Source organism: Hylobates moloch, unplaced genomic scaffold (assembly GCF_009828535.3).
Source record: "Hylobates moloch isolate HMO894 unplaced genomic scaffold, HMol_V3 SCAFFOLD_23, whole genome shotgun sequence".
In the NCBI taxonomy this organism is placed as follows: Eukaryota; Metazoa; Chordata; class Mammalia; order Primates; family Hylobatidae; genus Hylobates; species Hylobates moloch.
Window position 1 is genome coordinate 3,111,747 of NW_026652298.1, and position 6,954 is coordinate 3,118,700.

A 6,954-nucleotide genomic window follows, 5' to 3' on the forward strand; every position below is an offset into this window, starting at 1 on the left:
GGCTAAGGCAGGCAAATCTCTTAAGCTCAGGAGTTTGAGACCAGCTTGGGCAACATGGCAAAACCCTGTCTCTACCATAAATATGAAAAAATAGCCAGGTGTGGTGATGCGAGCCTATACTCCCAGCTACTCAGGAGGCTGAGTTGGGAAGTTTGCTTGAGTCCTGGGATGCAGAGGTTGCAGTGAGCTGAGATCACACCATTGCACCCCAGCCTGGGTGACAGGGTAAGACCCCATCTCAAAAAAAAAAATAAGTAAAAGGATGGGAAAATACATACTATGCAAACACTATGTGTAAGAAAGCTGAGGCAGTCATGTTAATACCAGAGAAAGTAAACTTCCAAACAAAAAATATTATCAGGATAAAGAAAGACATTTAATAATTATAAAGAAGCCTAAAAGACATACTAATCATAAGTGTGTAGGCATGTAAACTAGTGCTTTAAAATACATGAAGTAAAAACCAATAAATTAAAAGGAAAAACAGACAAATCCACAATTATAGTCAGAAATTTCAATACACCCCCTCTCAACAATTGATAAAACAAGTAGACAAAAAGATCAGTATGGATAAAAATGAAGGGGAATAAAATACATTCAAGAGTGTGGGCTTGTCTCATAAAATAATCGGGGAAAACAGATCATTTGAATGGAACAGTAGTAGATTTGGTTATGAGATGAAAGGCAACCCCTGGAGTTTTGCATTAGAGAGTCTATGTCACTATATGTGACAACCCCATTTCCTAGTTCAGGCATGCATTAGGGCTTCTCTGCTAGTAAGTGATAAAGATATGTCCACATTTCCCAATTATTCTTGTATCTCTCTAGTTTCCTATTGGTAACTCTAGACACACACACACACACACACACACACACACACACACACACACACAGGTTTCCCTCTTCCTTGGGCAAACAGTCATTCTCAGAGATAGTGCAGTTCCTTACCAGGAAAAGTCCTAAGTCATATTACACAGCAATTCACAGTAGTGCATTTCCCAAAGGTAGATATGATATTGGACTTCCAATCACCACTTGATGTAAGGGTCAAAGGCCTAGACAGGGCTCTGCTTGAGATCAACTATGTCCTCTGGTGTTTCTAAGAGCACTCTCCAATAAACTTCCCACAAGGAAATTTCCATTTTATTGTCTGGTTCTTGGGGAACTGAACCTAAGATACAGGAAAAGGGGAAAGATACACGAGAATACAGTCAAAACTAGAGAGATCAAACATATCAATATTTAAAGAATTGGTAGGAAAAAGGGGACAGGAGATATATTGAGAGAGAAAGGCCACAAAGGTAAAGAAGAAATACAACAAGAAAAGGAGAATTATAAGACTGACAGCCAACTATTCAGTAGGCATTTGAATATGAGGGTTGGGAAAGATTAAGAATGGATTTGGGAATTTTAGCACAGAGACGTGGCAAAAAGTCATGCCAACTTAAAATCAGGATGTACTAAACTCTAGTCTATGTTAAGCATGCTGACGTGCTGGGAAGTATACTGAAATCTGCAAGTTACTTGGAATTGCAATTTTAAAAAATAAATTGATTGATAAAGAAAATATAGTAAAATATTGTCACATATAGGTATTACATATATAGGTATTCACTGAGCAGTGCTTTCAGTTTTTCTGTATAATTAAAAATTTTATAATAAAATTTTGGGAAGTGGGGAGGTTCCATTGGCTTTGACATTGGGTGGTCATTGATGACCTTTCAGGGCAGGTTTAGTGCAGTTGGGAGATGTGTGTAAGAGACAGATTGCAGTAGGTTTAAGAAGGAGTAGAATGCCAAAAAATGAAAATCGTTGACTTTTTTTCCAAGAAGCTTTACTGCTAAGGGAAAGAAATAAATTGGACTAGAGCTGAGGAGGGATGCAGAGTTGAGAGAAGTTGGGTTTGGTTTGTTTATTTTCTTGTTTTCTTTGCTTTATTTCATTATGTTTTGTTTTAGATGAGAGACTTGAACATATTTATGGTTTGTGGGGAAGGAGTCAGTAGAAAGGCAAATTATATATTTTTTGAATTTAATTTTCTCAGGTTTCCCTAATTCTTAAATTAGAGCCTTTTCTATGGATAATACGCTGCCAGTGTAGGGGTAAAAAGGTAATAGCTTTTCCCCACCCATCACAAGGGTCATGGCTGACACTCCTATAACCAAAAAAGGTTAGCAACAGAAAACGTAACATTTATTCTATTAAATTTTGTATTACATAAGAGCCTTCAAAAGTGAAGACCCAGGGAAAACTTGTATTTTTATGCTTACGTTTGATGAAGAATGGGCAGCTGAGTAGAAACATGATTGGACAAAAAGGACAGAATGTAATGATAATAGGCTGAGACAGAAACCCAGCGGGGCCTGTTTGTAAAGAAGCTTCTAGTCCTCTCTTGTGTAGCATTCCTTCCCTCTGTGCAGCATCCTTCTCTATCATTTCTTCTCTGTACCTGTACGGCACAGGACACCTGTTACATGAGAGTTTTTAGGGAAGAAGGGAGAAGTCAAAGAGTAGTATTTCTAGTTTTATGGCTGGCTTTGAGGGAGAGCAGTTGTAGTTTCTATGATCTGCCTTGGGAAAGAGAAACTCTAGTTTTTATGACCTGCTTTGGGAGAGAAATGGGGGACAGAGAGAGGAGGACAGGAGAAGGTCTTGCTTCTGAGGCCCTTTTGATCTCTTTCAGTTCAAAGTACTTAGCATGCCAAAGCACTGTACTTTAGGGTATCATGTTCTGAGCCCCAAGATTGGTGACGTTTATTATTAGGGAAAGGAAGAGAGTTAAATAGAGTAGAGAATAGCAGTTCTGGATTTAGCTCTAACGACTCTGCCGCTCTGGGCAAATATCCCTAAGTAAGGTCTGACTATGAAATCAGGACCAATAATGCCCACCTTCTAATTAATAGGAATGTTAGAAATAGAACTTTATGCAAAGTCTGGTAGGCTTAATTTTGAGTCTTTTAGTCTCATAGGCTTAATTTCAAGCACCATTTCCACATTATTTAGTCATGTGATTTGGGCCAAGATATTCTCTAAGCCCCAGTTTTCTCAACTGCTAAGTGGGAAAAATAATAATATCTTCTTCGGAGGGTTGTTATGAAGATTAAATAGCAAGATGCAGCTACATAACTTAATCAGCTCTGGCACATATGAAGTTCTTGGCAAACAGAGACAATTATAAAGGAGTTTTTAAAACTCAGTGTTCCCATTGTCTGACATGAAACCAGAAAGGGACTTTGTGAAGATACATGTGAATGGCTTGATAGAATACTTGGCACTGGCACATGAAGTCCCAAATTGAAAATTGCAGGTGCCCAGACATTATTCTTCTTCTCAGACATAATTAACTTGGGCTGGGTTGTAGCTTCTGCCAAGAAAAATGACTACAAGTTTCTCCCTGTCTGCTCATCCTGAAGGTGTCAACCAAAGCACTGCCTGCCCAGACTAGTACTCAGTGGCTGAGATGGGACACCCTGAAGGCAAAAGTATCCTTCTAACCTCCTTCAGCCTCATGATTCTGATGTGGATCTTTGTTTCGAAGAAGAACCGCATTCTCTGAACATCCTCCTCCTCCTTCAGGAATGTTACAGCTGACTGGATTCCTGCAAAGTGGCGTCTACTTCACAGGCAGTTTATATGAAGCCTCCAAATCAGACATGCTTTTACTGTCATGAAGTAGCAAGAAAAGACTTTTATTCCCTAAGACTCTCAGAATATGAACTCCAGATAAGATCAAAGCTAGCTCGTTGGGTGAGAATTGGAAATACGAGACTGGCATCTTCAGTATTATGTTGTTAATACTCTAGGAGCAATGAAAACCCACATGTAAAAACAAACACTCTCATTAAATAAAAGACCCTAAATTGTGGTTCTCTCTATTAGCTCCCAATGACTCTGTCCCTTCACTCCACCCCTAAACTTTGCAAAATTCTTAGAGAAAACAGGATTAGATGTATCCATTTTAATTTGACCCATCGGAGAGCCAAAAATTGTCATAAAGTATTATTGATTGTGCATTGATTGATCTGCTAATTCAGATGACAGAAATTGCATGCCTCACCTCCGGCAAAAAAAAAAAAAAAAGTGGCTTCACAAAAGTCAGGATTTGGACTTTTTTCCCTTTATGGTAAGAAAAAGGAGAAGAGACAAAGCCAGGGTGGGAGATAAGTGAAATATAATCTATAGATCTTGGCTTACAACAAGGAAGGAACCACTGGCTTGAAAAATACTGGTCTTCCCCAGTTCCTGGGGAGATTTTACATATATTTCTTCTGATTTAGGGCAAGGTATTAGAAGGACTTTCTGAAGGAGCGGAACTGATTAACTCAAGCTCTTAACCCAGACTGATCCAGAACAAAGGATAAAGATACAAAAGAACAAGTTATGATGTTGAGTATGGAGAGAAGGAGAGGTTTATGGTTTCATGGTAGTAATAAGTTTAGGACTTTTATTTTCAGCTAAATCCTTGAATTTCTAGGCTAGAAGTTTACCAGCTTGCTGGTCCTCGCCAAAGGGAAGGTGATAAAACATGTTATTAGTTAACATTTCCTCCCCAGTTCTGCAAAATCAGACAGCTGTTTATCTCTCTGTTCTATTTTTTATTAACTTTGTATTTTAATCAAACTTACAGAGAAGTTGCAAAGTTGCTTTATCTGTTACTATCTCTATGTCCATAATTTTTAAATAGACTGTCTAAAGAGTTAATAGCATACAGTATACCCCTTTCCTGCTAAATACTTCTGTGTATTTTTAACAAAAGAATTCTCTTACATAATTATAATTATCAAAATCAGGATATTTAACATTGATATAATTTTATTTTCTAATTCAAAGTCTATAATCCAATTGTCCTGTTTGTCCCAGTGACATCCATTACACAATTTTTTCAGTCCAAATTTTTTTCAGTACATGCAAGATCATGCACGGTATTTACTTTTCATCGCATCTCTTTAGTCTCATCAGAATTTTGTTTAACGAAGGTATCAACCAATTTTCCCTCTTTTCAACTGAGAAGCTGATATACTCCAGTATATTAAAAAAAAAAAAAAGGTCTTCCAAATGTGATCCGATTTTGCCAAGCCTGGGTCTTTGTAAGCAGAGTTTGTGCTCAGTGGCTGGAGACACCCACAGCTCTCCAAGCCTAAAATTATTACCCTGTATAGTCACTCACTGAATGAACCTCTCTTTCCTTCAAGTCATCCAATAATCATTTGTCTTAATCAGTCACGGTCTGCTATAGTCACAAAAGTACTGACCCATAAAAAACAATCTGTTCAAAAATCAGATTGTTTTCCTTTCGGATGCCATCAACACCCTTGCTATGTAAAACAACATGTCTGCTTATCGGGCCAGAAAGGAGAGATGAAGAGAACAAAGTCATGATTACAATTCCAACACCAAAATATTGAGAAATAAAGTATGTGTTCTTGAATAAAATTAAAGTTACTCCCAGCTTCCCACAATCCATGTATTCCTCATTTCTTTGTGTGTGTTTAATAGCTTAATAGACAAGTACGATACTTAATTTTTCATGAAATACTTGGAACCTCACACCTTTCCCCTTAAATAAAAATTTATATTAATATGTAATGTTACATTTCCTGAGCTCTTTCTGGTAGCAAATGAATTTGTACCATAGCATTCTAGAAAATAGTTAAGAAGAAATTATTAGTAGTAATAATGTATATGATATATTATTCTATATTCCTATATTTATTTCCCATAATTATATAGGAAAACCCTTAGTTTGGGTTTTTTGGTTGTTTGCTTTCCTTTCTTCCCAGAAACCAAATGGTATACAGTTAGATCATAGAATTTCACACCTGGCAGAAACCATAATACCTCAATGCCCAATCTCCTCATTTACAAATAATGACCATGAAATCCAGAGGGATTAGATGAGTTGCCCAAGGATACGCATTAGCTAATGGGAGAGCCAAGACAAAAACATAAACGTTTTGACAGGCTACTCAGGACCGTTGCCACTGTAAGATGCTGCAGAAGACGGGTAGGGCTGATTAACGCTATGTGAAAAACCATTTTTTAAAACTTAAATTGTATTTTGGATGCACTAGGAAACACTTTGGACAAACTGAAAACCAGGACTTACTGTTTTATTCAGAGAAGATAGGCTTCCCTGATTGATTTATTTTTATAAATTTCTATTTTCAGGTCATATATTTCTTCAAAGTTGGAATCTTAAATGTTTAGAGTAATTTATATTAAGTTCCAGGGCCCTTAATAGTTCAGAAAAGCTTAAAAGAGATCCCTGGGAATTTTAAGTTAACCATTGTAAATTAACCACTGCATTAGACTGCTATTTCAACTCCACCGAGTTAGACCTGGAAATTATTTCCTGAAGGCTCTAGAGAGAGAGAACAACTCTCTGATCTACACCCAACCAGTAAACATAGTTTGGAAGACATGTGTAAGGCATTCTTAAGACAACATACACACCTACAGAGGAATGAAAACATTGTACTTGCTGAATGGGTCTGAAGAAAAATTTCAGTCTTAGAAAAAGCTATTACATAAACACAAGTTACATTATTAATACTGATCTATGCCCAGCTCTGGAGCCAACTGGGCACTTACCTGAAAGTTCATTTTCAGAGAGTGAACTCTGCATCAAACCTCTCAGTCTTCTATCACTGAGTATTGCTGCTTTGAGTTTTCCTTGAAATCCTTAGGTCTCTCACTGTGGTTGAAACTTTGGCACCAGGGCTGTAAATAGGACCCACCACAAGTTTATCTGGGGGATAAAATGAGAGCGAGCAGTGTGAACAAGAGGATAGATGCTGGAAAGAACAAAATTGTCTAAGTCCATGCACTTAGTTGTGAGCCAAGCCAAAAAACAGTCTTTTGATTTTCACCTATTTTTCCATTACCGTGTTAGGAGAAGCACTGTGGGGAATTCTGAAACTAGGCAGACAGGAGTCAAGCTCCAGCACTACTACT

The 6,954-nt window shown here is 37.5% G+C and overlaps 1 long non-coding RNA gene across 1 annotated transcript; it reads right to left on the reverse strand.

Moving 5' to 3' along the window:
* Positions 1-2,358: 2,358 nt before the first annotated feature.
* LOC131382392 (uncharacterized) lies at positions 2,359-6,721 on the reverse strand. The gene is made up of 3 exons (XR_009211834.1): positions 6,592-6,721; positions 3,496-3,662; positions 2,359-2,467 (listed from the first exon to the last, which is right to left on the reverse strand). It is a non-coding gene; the product is annotated as an uncharacterized LOC131382392 (long non-coding RNA).
* Between the last annotated feature and the right edge of the window lie 233 nt (positions 6,722-6,954).